This window comes from Urocampus carinirostris, chromosome 13, assembly GCF_059441175.1.
Source record: "Urocampus carinirostris isolate Australia breed hairy pipefish chromosome 13, RoL_Ucar_1.0, whole genome shotgun sequence".
Lineage (NCBI taxonomy): Eukaryota > Metazoa > Chordata > Actinopteri > Syngnathiformes > Syngnathidae > Urocampus > Urocampus carinirostris.
The window spans coordinates 11767759-11785393 of NC_142361.1; the positions used below are offsets into that span (position 1 = coordinate 11767759).

At 39.1% G+C, this 17635-nt stretch overlaps 1 protein-coding gene across 3 annotated transcripts in view; it reads left to right on the top strand.

Moving 5' to 3' along the window:
* ctbp2a (C-terminal binding protein 2a) overlaps positions 1-17635 on the top strand; it is a 97684-nt gene continuing 80049 nt past the window's right edge. For 2 of the 3 annotated variants that reach the window (XM_088352065.1, XM_088352066.1), the window contains exon 1: positions 1-273. The gene's annotated coding sequence lies outside the window, so the exon portion shown is untranslated. The remainder of the gene's footprint in view (positions 274-17635) is intronic. The other variant, XM_088352069.1, reaches the window with a different exon arrangement.

Consider the following 17635-nt stretch of genomic DNA (forward strand, 5'->3'; position numbering starts at 1 on the left):
AAAGTGATACGCACCTCTCAGTCCTGGCAGGAGGGACTGAAGAAGAAGAGGAAGAAGCTGGATATATTTGACGCCGCATTCAAGTCAACAACGGGGCACATTCCCGGCGGCGGTTAAGCGCCACCAACGCCGTTGGGAATCGGGATCAAGTTTGTGTTGACATTGGCCAAAAGGAGGATTCGGATCCAAATCCGGGGCTGTTTGAAACGCGTGTAGCCTGCGATGCTTCTTCCGGATACGACGCCTTCACTGTCACTCAGCATCCACCAGGAGGTAGGAATCTAGAGGATTTACTAAGATCTGAGGCAACAAACATCCTCGTTTGTACGAGCTAGGTGGATTTTCATTGGAGTTTTCCCTCCAACGTGTTGAAATAGTAAGATATACCCTACTACTACTACTCCGCGTTGCATTCACTTCCTCGCGAGTGGAACACAGAACGTTCTCTTAAGTGGAATAAAAGCGCACAGGGAAAGTAAAAGTTTGTGGTAACCTCACGATCTTCAATTATTAGTTATGCAAAAGAGCACCTGCACACAAAATTACGAAGAGACTAATCCTGTTTCTTTGGGGAACTTTGCATTCTTTTTATGTTGCATTTGAGGGCTCCAATTGAAGAAAGGTTCAAGAGGAGGAGGAGAAGGGAGGCCGCGCTATTGTCTGGACACTGAAGGGGTGGAGATTGAGGCTGCATGCAGATGTGCTGTTGGCAAAGGATATCTACTCTCTTCCCCTTCTGGGCATTGTAGAAAGCTTGAATTCTGCGTGAATCTTCTCTTGAGAAATTCAATTGGTAGAGTTGGTGGATACTTTTTCTTTTGGGGTGGCAGGGAAAAGTTTTACGTGCAGCAAAATTGACAGAGAACAGTGTTTCCTGCAGTGGCGGGCCGTTCATCTCACACCTAGACCTTCAGTAAACAGATAAATCCAACCCTTAATAACTATTTTATTGTGATAATCCTACAACTGCGAAACATAAAGAAAGCATCGAAAACCACACAAGACTGTTTAGGAATATAACAACATTTTACCCACCAAAAATCACATCGATTAGTGCACAAAATCCATCCTTTCTTTCCTCAAGAAGATTTCAAGTACTCTGCTGTACATATTCAGTACGTTTTAATCAAGAATTTATTTTTTATCGCCATCCAGGCTAATGCTGAAAGTCGAACATGTCCTGTCGTATTTTTGGCATACATTTTTAAACAATCTCATTGTGATACTACCGTTAAAGCCCTCTAGCCAGTCATTGTTTGCTAAGCTGGTGACCTTTCACGACGCCTGCGAGTAATTCACCAACTCGGAACCTGATTGGCTAAACCAACAGCTTTGTTGTTTCTTATTGTATGCCTTAGAACTGATTAAATATAAGGGCTCAAATTCTAAACTAGTGCAACCATGGGGGAAGCAAAAAAAGACAGCTGACAGACGATTTTGAATTATTTAATAAATATTTATAGACAAAATAAAGTCAAATTTACATCAGATATTTTTTAGGCCAACAAAGTAGGCCTTGCAGGCCCTGACAGACCACTACTGATTCCCTGTGTAGTTTTTTTTTTATAAAGTAAGTTAAGGAGCCTCATTTAGTATTATCTATGCATATTTTTCTGGCAGTTGTATTGATATATATTTGTATGGGTGTGTCTTCAATCTCTTAGAGTTCTAGCTTGACCTAGCAAAGCCTCTGTTGGTAGAGTTCACGCTTCACAAATGTACCTTTTGTATTGTTTTCCTTTTTTTTCCATTTGGGGGGAGTCCGGCGAGTGTCTTGCAAAAATTCACAATCGTGCTGTATGTTCTTGGGACTTTCCCAAGATGCCATCCAAATCTTGCCTCAATACTACATACTGCTATAATTGGTCACTATGTTCAGGGCTACATCTCAATTGAGAGCTGTAAGGAAAAATATCTTGTCCATGACCTGTTTTTTTAAGGTAATAAACATCATTTGTGATCTACAACATTTTTTGCTAGTCAAAATTCAACAATGGTTAACTGAGTAAATACGAGATCACAGAATATAAGTATATGAGATAGCAAATTTAAAATATTTTCATACAGTGTTAAAAAGCAATAAACAAGTAAGATTGGGGCAATAACAAAAGTATCATAAAATCACTTGGGACCACTTTTACCGCTGTGACTTTTGAAAAATCTATTTTTAGGAGGCTTGTATTGAATACCATGAGAATTACTTTTGTCAACAACACAATAAAGATCAATTTATTTCTACCACTGCTGTCACATATCTGATTTGCCACAGTTTAATGGGATTTTCCAAGTTAACGCCATTCCATCTAGCAGAACTGATTCCATTTCGCCGCCCATAGTCAAAATTCCTTTTGCATTCTATATGTTTTCCAGTATAAAACCACATGTCACAATAGAAATGGTGGCATGCTGTTAACATTACGATAAAATCTTTTTTTAATTAACCAACACACCAGTGAGCTTTGCCTATGAGTTCTTCTATAAACATTTCTATTATGGAAATTGAAAAAAAAAAACACAATTTTGAGGAGTTTGATGTACTAGTGTACATGCATTAGTACACTAGTACACTTTGGTGTACTAGGGCATTCAAACTCCATTAGTGAATTATTTTGTTAGCGGAGGTGGACCCAAATGCAGGGAAGGATACGGAGGAAGGTGTACTCAACAAAGGAGGGTATTTAATACCAAAAATGAGGTACAAAAAAACCCCTCAGAAAAAGTAAGTCTTAAAACAACCAGTTAAGTGTCCAAACCATAAACAAAAAACAATCCTGACATGGTAACTAAAGACAGGATGGAAATGACACGGAAATGATTGTCCAAACTGTTATTTCTATCCATCTATCTATCTACTTTGGTCATATCCCTCAAGAGGGTTCACCGACAGCAAGACAATCACGTATACAAAAACAAAGAAAGGGAAAAAGTAGCAAAAAAACACAAAAAAATTCACCGTGGCCAACACAAATGCCCAAACACCCAAACAAGTTAAGCACCTCCGCACCCAAGTTGGTAATGTTTTCGTCCCTCCAGATGAAATCTATCTCGACTCCCTAAGAGACAGCAAGACACCAAACTGTTATTTCTCATCTCATCTCATTAGCCGTACCGCTTATCCTCATTAGGGTCGCAGGGGGGCTGGAGCCCATCCCAGCCATCTCCAGGCAGTGGGCAGGGGACACCCTGAACTGGTTGCCAACCAATCGCAGGGCACACAGGGACAGACAACTCATTCGCTCATTCACACGTAGGGACAATTTGGACCGGCCAATTCACCTGAAATGCATGGTTTTTTTTGGAATGTGGGAGGAAACCGGAGTGCCCGGAGGAAACCCACGCAAGCACGGGGAGAACATACAAACTCTGCACAGGAAGTCTGGAGCTGGATTTGAACTCACGACAGGTTCCCATGACATGAACTGTGCCGCACAAGCGCTAACCACTGCGCCGCCGTGCTTCAACTGTTATTTCTATTCTGGACAATTTGTTGTCTCGACCATTTGCTTGTATTTTACTTTGTTCCTGTGTATTTTTTATCATACAACTTTTTTTTCGAGCACCCCAGTCCCTGCCCTTGCTTCCCTGTTTTGGGTCCACCCAAAATTGCAACATTTTCTTGATGCACTCATTACTCTTCGAAAATTGCATAGTTTTACTGACTGTTACCAATGATTTACAGCTTGAGAGATCCAAAAACGTAGCATGGTATTGGTATTGATCCACAACTGATTTGTTTTCCGTTTATTGGCACTTTTTTCTGGTGTACAAGGTTATGGTCTTAACTATGGATGGATGTTCCTCATTGAAATAAGCTAAGACGTCAGCGAATATGTTGGATGGTATTTGATATGACAAAAGGGACAAATTCATCAACTGAAAACTGCAACGTGAATTCCTGGTGCGGATCCAAAGGTCTCCACTTTCATTTGTAATACTCTAAGTACAGCAGCCAATCATCCAGCTAAGCCTGTTCTGAGTGAAACGGATCATTTGACCACATTTTCAATGCCTTAGCAGTTAGAAGCGGATTTCACCGTGAGCTTTGTCGCTTTCAATAGCTGTACTGTGAACACTTCTACTTCTCTGAGCCGCTGCGCTATCTTCCCGTTTTGAGCGTAAGACACTTCAGACATTTGTGTGATGAATGGATTTGGTGTGCTTGGCAAATTCTTAGTGGCTTTTATTTTTTTCCCCTTATTTTCCTGGCTGTGAAGTTTTGGGCGGGGTGGATGTGGCCAGCAGCAGGTGTTTGATTCTCCTCCGTGATAAAAGGATGCTGTGATCGTCTCGTCTGTGTGGGCGCCGAGAGTCTCTGTCGGCGGGTATGATCCAAAATGTTCAAGGGTAAAAAAAAATCTTCCTGGCTAAGTGAAGCCATTTTGTCGACAGCTGCAGCTCACTGCATTCCAGAATCTGACGAAATTATGCATAGCAAAAAATGAATCGCTTGGCTAATGTTGACTTATCTTGGAACTGCGATGTGGTCACAAACTCTTGTCCTTGTAAATTTTTAAACTTTATACAGTGCCAAAAATAAGCCTGTAAACAACAAAAACTCGTCTATTTTCATGCCAATTTCTATACTTTGACATACATGCCGACCTTTTGACATGAAAAAGCATAGACTCTTTTTACGCACAAAACATTATGTCTCCAGAATTGGTTTGGTCATCCCTTAACCACTTCGGGGGGTAGGGGCACCCTTTCCTGTGCTGTCTCTTGGGCAAGTACAGCCTGGTGGCGCCCATCCCCCTACAGGCCAACAAAAAATGAATTGAAAGACACAAACACATCATTAATATAAGACTGTAGAGTTTATTCACATATAACGACACAAATTCTAAAACACTATTTAACTTTGAGAAAGTCACAATAAATACTACTAACTTTGTTCAAAGCCCTATAGCTGGAGTCGGCAACACTTTTGACTCCAAGAGCTATGTAATATTTACCGTATTTTCCGCACTATAAGGCGCACCTAAAAGTCTTAATTTTTTTTCAAAAGCTGACCATGCGCCTTATAATACAGTGCGGCTTATATATGGCTCAATATTAAATTCGCAAGGTCTCACAACTTACGCAACAGCCGCCGACTCGATTTCCCCCCGAACGTGGAGTAGTCCGCGGTGTATGCTGGGATTTATATACCGGCGTTTCATTGGCTAACCAATGTGTCATCGATCGCTATTGGCTAAAGTTATTCGGAGCCTCGGATTGGCTAGAGGGCCAAAACAAACCCTGCAATTGGCCGAAAAAGATGACTGAATAGAAAGCTTGCTAAACTACGCCATAGAGAAACATGTTTTATTAGTCTGTATTTGTAAACATTTTACTCTCCTGGATTTACTACACTCACGGTTGTAAGAAGGCCATGATTGCGTATCATTATTGAACGTGAGATCTTAGGTGAGTTATGCGGCTTTATATTTTCCCGGTATCTTGTTTTAGAACGATCTTGATGTTGCTGTGATGAGTTGAGTGAATTAAACTCAATTCCAAGTGTTTATTGTCATATGCACAGTAAAGTTGCGAGCGAAAAAGAAAATAGAAACTAAGGAATGCTTGGCATTTCTTGAATTCCAAGACTTTAACCTTCCGAATGATATTTGAAATGACGTATTTAAGTGACATCGTACGGACACCGCATCCGCACGTGTCTACGACACATATTTGCTTCTTTGCAAGCTTTGGGAATGTTAAGGGGGTAATCAGTTTGACTGAATCATCTGACTGTTTTGTCGACGTTCCCATTGTAGCGCCTTATAATCCGGTGCGCCTTATCTATGGAAGATATAGGACCAAAAACTATTTTTTGGGGGTGCGCCCAATAACCCGGTGCGCCCTATAGTGCGGAATATACGGTAGATGTTTTTTTTTTGGAGAGAGAGCGAGACACACACCAAATATTTGAAGACAAAATTCAGCAAAACCACCAAACCTGCTCTTGAAACAAAAGCTTATTCAATAGCTCGTTTTATTTTACTGTGTGACATTGATAATTCGATAAAAATCAACGGAATAATAATGCAGAAGCCTATGTCCCTTATTAACAAATATAGCAATTAAAATTTGCATCCCTCCTGCAGTTACTTAAGATCATTGCGGCTAATTCATAACATATTTTTTATTGTAAAATGGTTTCAAAACAAGGTTCGAGCAGAGTTCTTCTGTATATATAACCCAAAATACTGCAAACAAGAAGGGTATGATGTGTTAGGGAAGTGCACTATGTGTCCAGAGATCCGCCCACCCCTACTGCCCACCAAACAAATGGCTCTGGGTGCTTGGCTGGTGTTTTTGGGTGTTTACAGTTTGTTCTGTGGGTTATCACAAAGTTTCTCAACAGTGAACATACATTGTTTAATGATCTTCCTGTCAGGGCGCCACCCGGAGGGTGCACAAGCACAGGTGGGTAGCCAAAGCTCTGGTTCACTGTGATAACAAGACTGAGACAAGAATGCTTTGGGTGTGACAAGATATGTAACTGACTAGCACCAAGCTGAGAGAACAGAGAGTTTAAAGAGTGAAAAGGTAGCGATGTGATTGGAGGGTAATCAGGATAAGTGACACCAAGTGTGGGGTGGAGCCAGGAAGTGAGTGACCAAATAAGGTAAGGACAAGCATTAGGGAGAGAGAGAGAGGAAACTAAACCCGAGTGCAGGACTGTGACACTTCCATATACAGGATTTTATAGCAACGCACACCCAAAATGGGGTCTGTTGGTGTAACACCGTGACTATTAACTCTAGTTGAAACTTTGCCCTATATATTGCGGACCAAACCATAGTTCTTGTGCCTCACTCTGATGGTAATAATATGAAGAACCGGGAACTATTTTTTTTTTCTGAAAAGAGCCATACATGACTCGCATGCTAAACGTTCCCATTCCCTGATCCTTAGGATGTTTTAATTTCGTTTTAAACTCGGTAAGTCATCGTTAGGATTCTAGAAGCAAATTAATTTAACCAATCTGAGCTAAAGAAAAAGCAATATCTCAGTTTCCTGAAATTTGGCCTAGATGGAAGCAATAACTTTAATAATTTTCAATACCCCTCTGAGAGCCATTTGCAAAAATTTTCATTTGCAGGCTTCGACACACCGGCAGTTATCCGTTGTCATTTAAAATCACTGTAGCATAATGGCCTCCATAAAGGCTTAATGTTTGTTTTTTCTTAGCATTTTCGGTCTAGCAGAAGCCAGTAGTGGACTCCTAAATGAGCATTACTGAACGTTATTAACTCAGTATGACCGTTGGTGATGGGTTTTGGATATTTACTCTTCCTGGTATTTATGACAGTTGGAGTTTGCTCAAACCACTTAATAACCTCACACACGCGTCTCGTTAACGACGAGCCGTTTCCCTCCAAAGTGCTGCTAATGGCCTGCATTAACATTGAGGCGGGTTTTTCGTGGACGGGATGGAAATGAAAGGACGCAGCACCTGAATGCAGCACGCACACTCACTGCAGAGGAGAAGCATAGTGATGGTTGTAAAGAAAACGTGCGGACAGCTCATGATGTACTCGTGGTTATGTGTTTTCTACTGGGGGATGCACCGGGGAACTGTGAGGAAGGTTGCTTGTGAAGATCCTCGTAAACTTTGACTACTGTGGTACTTCTTTATACGTGCACCTGTAAACATGAGAATGTTGCTATACAACTTTGTTTTTTTTAAACAAATATGCTGGTCGTATACAAAGGAAAATCCAGTTCACGAGCAGTTCCAGAGGCTACCAGTAGAGACGGCTCACCTCTCTTGACTGCTCACTGCCGGCATCAGCACATACAGTTTGCCCATGCAAACTACTACGGGCAAAAAAAATAAGATAATAAATGAGAATATATTGTCCTGTCACATTTTTCTGTGTACACTCATATAAAGTTAGAGTAGCTTTAGTTTTTAGTGTACAGTAAGTGCTCACGTATCATCAACAGTTTATTTATCTTTGTCAACCTCTACGCTTGAGTCCCCTTATTAATGATTGCAAATCATTCTTATTAAATGATAATAAACCTTAAAAACACTACTCTGCACGTACTCGCAGCAAGACGGACTATGTAAAAAAACGTGACAATATTAGCAATACATGATGACATTGTCATCTGCTACCAGTACAGATACTATTCAAACTTGTGCCAAAATGGGCAGCAGAGGATCAATTTTTTGTTATTTGAATTAATTGTTGAATAAAACTTGTTATATGACGTACACAATGTGAAATGTTTAAAATACACATACGGGGAAAACATACATTGACAGGTATGCAATCTTCATGACTCCTCCACAGCACGCACACACGTTTGCTAAGGAGCTCAATACAAACTCGCATTTTATTTAGCTTATCACTGTTTTTTCAAATGCTTTATTTCTATCTGAATGTGTTTTCCGTGATTAGGAAGATGTGTTTTTATCGCTATTTAGGGTTACCTTGTGTTTTTTTGGGAGGACTTGAGCGGACCAATTAGTTTTTAATTATTTCTATCTGGAAAATGTGCTCGTTACACAAGTAATCGAAACTACGAGCACAATCCTAGAACAAATTGAGCTTGCAAGAAGAGTTACCACTGTACTTTTTTAAAAGGTAATTCTTTTTTTTAATTACTTTTTTTTTTTTTAAGAAACCAGAATAACATAGTTTGTGTGGGTGGCCAGTGAGTGCCAAAAGCATTTGCATGCATATTGTTTAATTCACTCCCTTGTTATTATGTGTTTTGTTCCTTCCTTCCTGCCCACTCTCTCCTGTCTGAGCCTCTCAGGAGAGAGGCGGCATGAGGAGGTGGAGGAAGAGGAGGAGGAAGGCTCGCATTGTCTCGGCATGAGTGTGTATTTCAGCACGGCTGACATGTACTTGTGTCGGGACTTTGGCGGATATATCCCACTGATGAGAAAAGGACTTGGAAAAAGCTTTCAAATATGCTAAAACAAGGCCAGGCCTCTGTTTGGTCTTCTTATGCTAGCAATACCGTATTTATTTGGGTATAACGCAGGTTTTTTTTTTGCCTAAAAACACGAGGTTTTACAATAGTGTATAGTCAATGGATCAGTCGCAAAAAAAACACTGATCATGATTGGATGCAACAGTAATGGAACCCGGGTCGCGGTGTTGAGAGCGCATAATCCCACCACTGGACGATCAGTGACATTTGTCAGTGGTCAACAACAGCCGAGCTGCAGACTGGTACCGGCCTTGTGGGCCATTTGGTATCAAGCCCGGATTTATTTCTGTATCCATGAATTCACCCTCAACACCGACTTCCTGAGGTGCATGTCATATACAAAGTTTTACCGTAGAATATTACCATATTTGAGCACTGATTGATCAGTTGAAAAATACAACTGACCACATTTGCTTAGTAATTGATGCTACAATATTCAAACCCGGATCACGTCAGTGAGAGCACAGAATCTTAACTACTAGACTACTAGGGATGAAGATGACTGAGGAAAGAGAATTAGATTTGACATCTAGACCCCCAGTCATCTAGTAAATACACTGTTGATTTTTTTTATTATTAGTAGTATTATTGTTATAGTTATTACTATTGTTATCGTTATTATTACTACTAATGTTCTTATTAGGTTGGGCCAGGAGAGATTGTCAGGCATCAAACCCGTCCGTGGTTCAAAAAAAAGGTTGTGGACCACTGATATAGATGTCATGTGAAAAGGCATTTGATTTGATCTCATTTTGCACTATTTTAGTTGAAACCAGAGGCGAATGTTATAGAATGTACAAAACAGAAAGCTGTCCTAAAAGATAAATAAACGCAGAAAAGCACGACAAGGGAAACAACTCTTTGACGTATGTGGTAATGAATTGGACTTTAAAGGACATTTAATAAATAAATACTTTTTTATGTTGGTATTCTGTTCATAGTTTACTTTTTAATAAATGATTTGAATTATGGCCGCACATATCGAACAGAGTTTGTCACTAACAATGCTTAGTTTAAACCATGAAATTGTAAAACTAAATTTCATACAGATATTTAATAAAAATTAGGGGTGTGTGTTACCTACGAGTGCGTGTTCTACACAAATGAAAACGGTACTTTAGTCAATCACTTTTTGTTTGTATAAGAGTTGTAATTTTTTTTTTTTCGAGGCTTTGGCACTCTCTGAATGGATGATGGGGACATGTGGACATAGTGGAGGTGATAAGAAGTAAGCATAAAATATTATCTAATATCCTTACACCTCAATCCTATTCTTATAATTCCCTCAAAGCGCCCACACTTAGACTCAATGACGCCATGAATAAACATAGGATGGCTTTTGAAATCCCTATTTGATCGCGTTCTTAAGATGTATACATAAAAAAGATGTTTATGAAAATGGATTGTCATTTCTATTTAAAAATCACATTTAGCATTGAAGGTCTTCCATATTTAAAGCGGAAAAACTAAATAACAAAGCAGGCCATGGATCTCTATCTTTAAGCCTATTGGACGGAACTTGTATTCTCTTGTGTTAAATACACTATTTTCTAATGGAACAAAAACTATCACAACCCGAAAGACATAGTTTTTCTGGTTGGCTTTTATTAAGTACACTTACAGAGGTATTATATATGGCATTGCTTTGCTATGAGACACACAGTATCTTCATAAATCATTCACTGCCAATGACTGCTAAATACACTACAGTTCAAAAGATTGGGTCACCCACAGAATTTTGTGTTTTTCATGAAAAGTTCACACTTTTATTTATTGAATTAGAATAGAATAGAATAGAATACACCTTTAATTTCATTGTTACAAAATGGTTTAACATATTGTGACAACGAGATTGGGCATGACACTCCAGTTTCACACATTCACAGTGCGGTTAAAAACCCAAGAAGATAAAGGAACAGAGAAGATAAGGTTATAAAACAAGGAGGATAAGGTTATAGTTGTAATTTACACAAAATTTTCCCAAGAAATGTCGGCATATAGGATGTTTCATACAGTTTGGTATTGTAGGGTTTGTGCAATATGCATTTGGTGCAAAAATAGTCATCATAGTGTAAAAGATGGTCAACATATGCATTTGGTGCAAAAATAGTCATCATAGTGCAAAAAAGCTAGTCAACATTGTGCAAGGTGAGCAGTAAACATAGTGCAGTCAACATTGTGCAAGAAACATAGACATGAGTACCATTTATGTTCGTATGAGGTAGTGTTTTTTGCAAGACTTTTTCAGTTTTTTGTACGGTGTGTGTTTAGGGTGGTAATGGCTCTGGGGAAGAAACTGTCTCTGAGTCTTGTTTGTTTTTGTTTTGTGTGACCTGTAGCGCTTGCCGGAAGGCAGCAGGTCGAAGAGGTGGTGGCCGGGGTGAGAAAAGTCCTTGATGATGTTTTCTGTTCTGCTGAGGTAGCGAGAGCAGGCAATGTCCTCCAGACTGGGCAGAGAGCAACCAACGATTTTCTGGGCTGTTTTGATGACCCTCTCGAGCGTTTTCCTGTCTGCTGCTGTGCACCCAGCATACCATAAACATTAGTTCTTCAATGTTTGTGTTCTTTTGCCCATATTAATCTCTTCTCCTTGTTGTCTTGTCTCAGAAATGGCCTTTTCTTTGCCATTGTCGTGAATGCCGCTATCTTGGAGTCGCCTCTAGATGTTGAGACTGGTGTTTTGCAGGTACTCTTTAACCAAGCTGCTTATCGAGTACCTTTAAGGCGTCTATTTCTCAAACTAGAGAGTCGAATGTTCTTTCCCTCTAGCTTGGTTGTGCAGCAGGGCCGCCCACTTTTCTTTCTACTGTGGTTACAGCCTGTTTCTGCTATTCTCTGAAGGGAGTAGTAAACACTGCTGTAGGAGATCCCTATATTTTGGGCAACTTCTCTTATGGGATAGACTTTCAGCAAACAAGAATAGACTGTTGAGTTTTACACAAAACGTCTCTTTTTTTCTGGCCATACTGAAAGTTTTATCACACCAGAACAGGGGTGGCCGACCCGTCGAGGACCTCATTTTCTGCGTGTTTTGGAGCTTCCAGTTCTCAAAATCAGGTGACGCAAATTTCAAAATGATCGGCTCCTTAATAAGATGTGTAGGAGCTTGGTTACGATCCCAGTGATGAGAATGACCTGTATTGGTGCGGAAAAACTCCAAAACTTGCAGGACATGCGGCTGTCAATGACCGGGTTGGCCACCCCTGTTCCAGATACTCGACTAGCTCAAAGCAAGGTCAGTTTTATAGCATCTTTAACCAGCTAAACTGTGATAACATCATTTGCTAACAGTTGTTTTTTAATCATCCATTAGCCTCCTAATGTAATTGGCAAACACAATGTACGATTACAACACTGGAGTGCTGCTTGCTGAAAATGGGCCTCTATACACTTTTATAGATTTTGCATTAAAATGCAAACATTTGCAGCTAAAATAATCATTCACCACTTTAACAATGTATGCGATATTTATAATTAGTTTATCTTTATTGGAAAAACAGTGCTTTTCCTTCAAAAGTGAGGACTTTTATAAAAGACCCCAAACTTTTGATGGGTAATGTTTGTCAAAAATTCCATTTAACTGTAAGTGAGCTGGTCAAGTCCAACAAAAACACTGTTCGTTGTGTGTTTCCAGTGCACTGGACACACTTTCTTCTGTCATTTCCAGGCTGGCCGTGTTTGGCGAAAAGAGTCGCTAAGCAACGAGATGCCACTCAAATAGTTTAGACTGGTCCAAGAGGAGATGTGTGGGAACTGGGAAAGGTGGTCATTAGGTTTTAGTACATTGTTTTTTGCTATTTGTCAATTGGTAAATCAGTTTTGTAGTAAAATTATATTGTGTTGGTTTTTTTTTTTCTTTAGGTTGGTGTTTGTATTGATATGTTGAATAATTTTAGCCACTGTTAACAAGCTAATGAACTACACCCGTGGAGTTTTAATGGCTTAGCCTAGTTGTGTCGGCGTATTTTGACACCTTTACATCACTGTTTGAGAGACTGCTGCTAGAGACACGATGCTCAATGTGACCTTTGCATTTTGCACTATTTAACACAGAAGGAAAACTAAAAGGGAAAGCGCATGCCACCTGCAACCATTTGCCTCTGCTTGTTTGTAGTCGCTAATCATCAATCGTGGCTGTCCTTGTCACATCGAGATTGATTGATTTAAATCGCGTGAACAGAGACAAAATCTGGTTTACCACTTATTTCCACTCATAACAACAATTTAATTGTAAATAAGATTGTAAGTATTGTGGTTTACCCTTTTTCACCAATTAACCAGTTATTTTTTTCTTTGTGGATCGTACCTACAACCCTATTGTATTTCAAGAGTGCCTGGTAACTAATGTCTGTAAAATATGTATGTTTTTTTCTATAACGTATTGTAGAAATATATACTGTAATGCAATTTTGAAAAACACATTTTTCATGTAAATGACAAAATGATGATTACGCCACCTTTCAAACACCATTGAATGTAATTTTTTGTTTCTGTTTAACACTAAATTGTTCGTTATCTAAATGCCTTTGTTTGCAAGTGCACTGTAATTAGCTATTGATGAGTTATTGGTGAACCTCAGAGTCTGTCGGCACAGTCTGCATCTTAGCCATGATTGAAATGGAAACAAGCTGCATAGCAAATGGATGCGATACCAGCAAATAATGTCGATGCATTGAGGTTATTCAAATGAAACTCTCTGGGGATTTGATTTTTAAATGCCACTAGTTCATCCTTGCGGTCAACCTCAATCTGCCTGCACGGCTGTCTTTTTTTTTGCATTCCAAAGGCCACTTTGCCTTGCATAAACTCTGGCAAGCGTCCAGCAAAGAAAGTTGGCAGATGTCCATGCAAGCGTTCGACTCCTGAACTACAGTGTTAAGTCCGTTGATTGAAATGACATTGGAGAAGTCAATATGTTACAGTACATGATGGCGCATGTACATTTTCCTTCACTCAACATCTACAGTAGAGTGAGATAGCAAACTGCCACTGCCTTAGTTATCTGTACTATGAATATGCTTATTAGTGATTAGCCTCAATTTATTTTATTTCTCATTACCATCACAGCAGGACATTTCTACAGTTTCAGCTCGTCAGCATGTTCAGACAAAGACTCGTTTGATTTTGCAGACGTTTGAAGATGTTTGATCCCTGATCCTGAACAGAAAGGATTTGGGTGGGTTAATGTTCCATTGATCCAGAGAGAAGCCTTCCACTCATTGACTAAGTTTACATACAGCGAAAAGTCAATTTTGGATCAGAATTTGGATTTTTGGAGCAATCCGAATGAATCATGAATCATAACAAATCAGATTCAGATTCAGATTCAGATTCAGATCTACTTTATTGTCATTCTAGTACACGTGTATACAGAACGAAATGTCGATGCATCTGACCCCCACAGTTTCCTTGAATGTACAGATATAAATAATGTTGTATTGTATTTTGGCTACGTATAGTATTTTACCATAGTGCCGATAGTGCAAGAAGAGTAGCTAACCAGATGTGCAAAATGGGCAGTCAGGTTAACAAGTCAGGTACACAGTAACATTAACACTGTAACAATAACGCTGTAATTACAATAGTGCAGAGAGCAATGTGCAAGGAGTGGCAAGCTATAAAAATAAACTGCCAGTAGTGCAAAAAGTCAGATTAGCAGCCGTTTAGATTTAAGTTAACTATATGTTAGATTGACCATTTAACAGTCTAATGGCCAGGGGGACTAGACTATTGCGGAGCCTGGTGGTCCTGCACCGCACACTGCAGTACCTCTTCCCAGAGGCTAGCAGAGTGAACAGTCCATGATGGGGGTGAGAGGGGTCCCCGGTAATGTTTTTAGCATGGGATAGGCAGTGCTTCTGGCCAATGTCCTGAATGGAGGGAAGTGTAGTCCCGATTATTTTCTCTGCTGTCCTCGTTACCCCCCCAATGAACACCACTCTGGTTTTTACAATGTTAAAACGATGAAGTAAGAGCCACATCATTGATCGATTGATTACCTTTTTTTTCTATTGGTCATCAAATTTTTGATAAAAGGTGACAAACAAGGGGAAAAAAAGGCGGACAGGAAAAAGCCGGAGCTAATCCATCATTGTCCAATTAGGCGGTTCTGCAATTGACTTTTGACATTAACTTAAAGATTAATTTAAAGATTTTCATCACTCACAACATTCAACAAAGTACATGCTCATTTCCTCATCGCCAAAAGTGTGCTCTATAGCTGCGTTGCATGTGTTTACAAGGTGTGTTTATGCATGGCTTGCTGGAAGCATGGACTTACACTATTTAAGGATGGATACAACTGTGGCATTTTTGGGTTAGCAAATACATTGGAAAAGTGAAGAAAAAAATATCCCGTTTGAGGAAAACTGCATGTGCAGTAATGCATGCCAGTAAAGGGATTATTAGAATGGGTGTACATGCTGGTGTAATGGGAAAATGAATACACTAACCCGACCATTTTGATCTGAATACTTGCGGTCGGATTAAGAATCTAATTGGATTTGTGCATTGCTTTACAAAAATAGTGTACCGACAATGGTTTGATTTCCACAATGCCTGTTTTTAAACGTACGCATTACTCAATGTTGTTTAGGCGAACAAAATATAGGTTAAAAGTATTAGGTGCATGTGGCTGCCCTTTGATTTTCAGCTGATTTATGTTTACTTTTGTTTTAAAAATTACTTAAATATGATTTGTAATTTTACCTACAAGTACAGTGATGTAATTCAATCGTTTTTGTCAGACACATTGACTGCTTTGAACATTTTGTAAAGGTTCGTTTGAATTAGACTCAGTCAGGTGCGTTTAAAGTGTCATGTTAATGAGGATTATTTCAAATCCGGATTATATTTATATTGTAATGTTGTAACTTTGTAAATCCTTGTGTTATCATAAAATATATATAACACATCAATCACTTTTTTACAAATTTGTAGTAGTATTTGAAGTGTGATAACTAATTTATTTTTGAAATTTTGTTCTTTACTTTCACGCACTCAAAATGTTCAGTGGCATCAGAGCTGTTTATACACATAAAGTGTTTATCATTTTCTTTGTACCTTTTTGCCCTTTAATGAGAGTAAAAGCGGTACTGTCCTATGACCAAAACTATGCTGGATATATACACTGTATGTATGAAACAAAATTGTATTAAAAAAATTCTATCACACAATTAGAGCCTTGAAAAAGTCAAAGAATAATAACAAATATCATTTTTTTTTTATCCATGCCCATTCTTTGGTAATGGTTGCTTTTGTGTATAATACCCCTAAACATACATTGTTCTACAATAATTGTAAATGTTTTGAGGTGCTATAACTAAGTCATTTCTAAATTACTTTTTAAATTTCAACCACTCAACATTTTCAGTGGCATCACAGCTATCCATGCAAACAAGTGAGTTTCTAATTCTATGTCTATTTTCGCGATGAGCTCCTCATCAAAAAAACACACGGACGTCTCCGGGTTGCTGATTCTGACTACTGCATTAAACGTTGGGCCAGGCATGGAAACTCGTGCAGGGACGTATCGGGAAGCCACTTAGTTCCAGCGACTTTTTTATTTTTCGAGCTCCATACTGCATGATCAGCGCTGCCCAATGGATCCTGGTGTTGCCCGACCTCATCATCCGAGGCTCCCTCCTCTTCTTCCCAATTGAAAATGTCCTCCTGCGTGTTGTTGTCAGACACAGACTGATAATCTGTTGATTACTCCGCTGAGGACCGGAATCGCGTTCGTATCTGTTGCCGAAATGGCTCGAAGGGCTTCTTCTTTGGTGAAAACGGAGCCATATCTGCATTCCCTACCGTCCAACTAGCTCTGATGGTTGCTCGAATTAGCTTAAGTACCACCACACCCGTGCCTTGACAAATCGCAGGATAATAAATTCAAATTCAAACGCGAGGTGGACCAACAACAGTTGTGATTTAAAAATGTTACTCATTCATTTTCGAAATCTGAGCCAATCTCGCTGCAGAACATTGGTTTGAAATAAAGACCCTCACACGCACGCTTATCCCCTTAGCAATCCCGCTTTATATTTTTCGGGTCCCTTGTTTAGACTGATTTTGATTGATGTTTCTGTGATGAATACAATTTTAAATGGTCATAATATCTTGAATCCCATTTAGGACATTTTAGACACCCCATAGAAATTTCAGCTCCCTGGTGTTTTTTTTTTTTATTTTTCATACATATGATTTATCTTGGATTTAAAGTCAAAATGTTCCAAAATTACAAAAATATAGACAATGTAGGTTTAAAGAACAGTTTATGGCAAAATCATAAATTTGATCCCATCATGTTGGTGTACTCATACTCTTTAAAACTTACACTTTTAGTGGTTTTGAAACCATACTGTACCTTTGTAAAATACTTCAAATCCTGAAACTAGCCTACAGCCTGTATTTACTGTACACATTATGAACTCTTCTGTGTTTCCCATACCATATAAAGTCCCTGGCAGACCACCAGGGTCTAATTAGTCCTGCCAGAGTGTCATAAACCTGTATTATTAAATATATAATCATATTTTTAATAAATTAGAAGGTAATCAAAATAACTTTGGGATTCTCATTATATATAAAAAAAAAATCGCAAATGTCCCGGTGTGTAATTGTGCTATGTATTTTGTATGTAGTTAGCACACCACCTTTTTCGCCCACAGGGCCCCGGCCACTCTCCTAAGTTAATGCT